We start from the raw sequence: 3,867 nt of genomic DNA, 5'->3' as shown, positions 1-3,867 counted from the left end.
AAAAAAAATAATAAAGAAATGTCATATCCTATGAAAGACACATCTTGAAAATGCCTAAAGAAAGTTGTCATTTTTTCATGGTGAAGGGACTGGAGTCCGTGTTGATGAAAACACCTTGGTGGCTGCGGTGACTGGCAGTAGCTGCAGCAGCGGGGTGATGGTGCCTTCCCCTGATCAGCCCGGTTGCTTCCCACAAAGGGAGGCCAGACTGTGGCTTAGGCCCGCTCCCCAAGGGGAGCCGGGAGCAGGGAGTAAGACATCCAGTGAGGGCTCCAAGTATGTGATAGGGGGCAGGCTGGTCTGAGGGACCCCCCCTCCAGTGCACAAATTTTTGTGCACCGGGCCTCTAGTTAGAAAAATAATTGAGCTTGTATTTAAAAGGCCCTGAAAAAGAAATCTCCAGGTCCAAGTGGTTTTACTGGAGAATTCTACCAAACATTTAAAGGAGTAACACCAATTTCACAAATCTGTTCCAGAAAATAGAAAAGGACAGAATACTTCTCAAATCATTTTATGAGGCTAGTATTACTCTGATACCAAAACAAGGCAAAAGCAGTACTCCTAATCAATTAAATAAAAACTACAGATCAATATATCTCATGAACTTAGATGCAAATATACTCGATAAAATATTAGCAAATATAAACCAAAAATGTGTGTAAAAAAATTTATACCACAACCAAGTAGAATTTATTCCAAGTATGCAAGTTCAGCATTCAAAAGTCAATCATTGTAATCCACCAAATCATTAGGCTAAAAAAGAAAAATCATATGATCATATCTATTGATGCAGAAAAAGTATTTAAAATTTAATACCCATGCATAATAACAACTCTCTGTGAACTAGAAACAGAGGGAAACTTCCTTAACTTGATAAATAACACCTACAAGAAACCCACAGCTAACATCATACTTGGGGTGAAAGACTGAATGCTTTCCTTCTAAGATCAGAATAAGGCAATGATGCACATTCTCACTGCTCTTATTCAACATAGAACTGCAAGTTCTAGTCATAGCAATAAGGCAAGAAAAAATAAATAAAAGGCATACATATTGGAAAAAAATAAAACCATTCCTATTTGCAGATTACCTGATTGTCCACATGGAAAATCTCAAGCGAAAAAAAGAAAACCTACTGAACTAGTAAGTAAGCTCAGCAAGGTCATGTAATAATACAAATGCAATGCACAAAATTGCGTTTTTACATGCTAACAATGAACAGGTAGAACCTGAAATTTAAAATGCCATGACATTTACACTCACTCTAAAAACTTAAATGCTTGGGTATAAACATAAGTATATACAAGATTTGGATGCTGACATTGCTCTTAGTAATATTATTTTCCTGATATATCTCCTTGGGCAAGGGAAACAAAAGAAAAAAAACAAATGGGACTACATCAAACTAAAATATTTTTGCACAGCAAAGGAAACCATCACGAGATAAAAAGATAACCTATTGAATGGGAGAAAATATTCAACAATAATGCATCTGATAAGGGGTTTAATATCCAAATGTTATTAAAAACTCATACATCTTAACACCAAACAAACAATAGACATTACTCCAAAGAAGACATACAGATGGCCAATAGACTTATGAAAAGATGCTCAACATTACTAATCATCAGAGAAATGCAAATTAAACTCACAAGGAGATATTGCCTCACACCTGTCAGAATGGCTGCAATCAATAAATCCACAAAAAGTGTTGGTAAAGACATTGAGAAAAGGGAACGTTCTTGCACTGTTGGGAATACAAAATGATGCAGTCACTGTGGAAAACATTATGGAGGTTCCTTTAAAAAATTAAAATAGAACTATTTTGTGACCTAGCAATTCCACTTTCTGGGTATTTATCTGAAAAATTTCAAAAAGATACGTGCACCCCTATATTCATTGCAGTATTATTTACAATAGCCAAGATATGGGAGCAATCTAAGTGCCCATCAATAGATAACTGGATAAAGATGTGATACATATAAACAATGGAATATTACTTGGCCATAAAACAGAATGAAATCTTACCATTTTTGACAACATGAATGGACTTAGAGGTTATGCTAAGTGAAATAACTCAGATAGAGAAAGACAAATACCATATGATTTCACTTATGTGTGCAATCTAAAGAACAAAATTAACAAATTTTTCTAGGAACCTCTGTAGTATTTTTGGCAGTTCATCAGCAGAGAACAAGCTGATGGTTGCCAGAGGGTAGGGGGATTATGGGGATAGGTGAAAAAAGTGAAGGTATTAAGAAGTACAAATTGATAGTCACAAAATAATCACATGGATATAAAGTACAGCATAGAGAATATAGTCAGTAATATTGTATTATCTATGTATGGTGCCAGGTGTGTACTAGACTTATCGAGGGGGATCACTTAATACATTATATAAATGTCTAACCATTATGCTGTGCACCTGGAACTAAGATAAAATTATATTAAATGTAAATTGTAATTGAAAAATTTTAAAAATTAAACATGCAACTACCGTTATGACTCAATTTGTTTCCTGGTCATTTATCCCAGAGAAATGAAAACTCATGTGCACACAAAAACCTACATGAATGTTTATGGAAGCTTTATTTGTAGCCTCAAACTGAAAACAACCCAGGTGTTAAAGAAACCATGGCCCATCCATCCATACCATGGAATACTGCTCAGCAATAAATGGAGCAGACCACTGGTACTTGCAACAACTTGAATGAATCCCAAGGGGATGATGCTAGGCAAAAAAAAGAGACAATTTTAAAAGGTTGCATACTGTATGATTCCATTTATATAACATTTTTGAGGTGACAAAATTGTAGGAATGGAAAACAGATTAGTGGTTGCCAGAGATTAGGTATGGTGGGTAAGGAAGCAAATGGGTGTGGCATTCAAAGAACATCAGAAGGGATGGTAACTTAAATATTTTTACAAGGTTGAATGAATCAAAGAACTAACTAGTTTGACCAAGGTTGGTATGAATAACCAGCCTACAATAAAATAAAGGAAACAAGGAACATGCTTAGATTTCATCTTACTCTTTAGCTACAGTGCCTCCATTCTACTCTTCCATCCACTGTTTTAATCCAAATGACATCTCCTGAGTTGGGGCAAAGTGGTTTCCAGGATGTGCATTTAGAAAGGGGCAAGGCAGGGGTCAGAACAGAATAATCATTCAACTAAACAGAAAAGACTAATCCAGCATTTTGCAATTTTATCCATAGTGGGGTTGGGGTGGGGTAGGAAGGACATGAGGAGAAGGGGCTGGGGCACATTTCAGGTGTGCAAATTAATGGAGACAATGAGAAGGTGAGCTGTGTATGCCCAGGCTATCTATGGGGAAAGCACTCATTAGCTGGGTAAATGCTGGGCTCTTTACTCAGCAGGGTTTGTGTTTAGAGGAGGACATTATCCAAGCCAGAACTCACAAATCCTGTGTGTCTTAGTAGGGCCCCAGTGAGAGCTGGAAGGAACTCAGGAAGATTGAAGTGGAGTGACAGCAAGATACTGGCAGGTAATTATGAAATGGGCATTTCTACCCTTCTGAAGGCTGTGCCAGTCATTGGAATAATCTTAGATGAACAGGCACATTAGGAAAATAACTATTATTATGCATTGCAAGGTTACAAAGAAAATGTGTCCTTTTATAGCATCATATTTTAAAAAAACAACTTAGAACAGAGTTGTTGAAAGATTTCCCTAGCTTTCCTCTTTCCAATTCTGGTCTGTGTGTCTTTACAGATTCCCTCAGAGCCCATTTTCCATTCATTGGCCACAAAAGAGGGCACACATTGATGTCACTTGTGAAGTTCCTAATTCCTACCAAAACTGAACTTAGGGCAGGATTTTTTCAAAAATATGTACTGGCAGTTT

This window comes from Myotis brandtii, unplaced genomic scaffold, assembly GCF_000412655.1.
Source record: "Myotis brandtii unplaced genomic scaffold, ASM41265v1 scaffold326, whole genome shotgun sequence".
In the NCBI taxonomy this organism is placed as follows: Eukaryota; Metazoa; Chordata; class Mammalia; order Chiroptera; family Vespertilionidae; genus Myotis; species Myotis brandtii.
Note: the sequence above shows the minus strand (reverse complement) of the source record.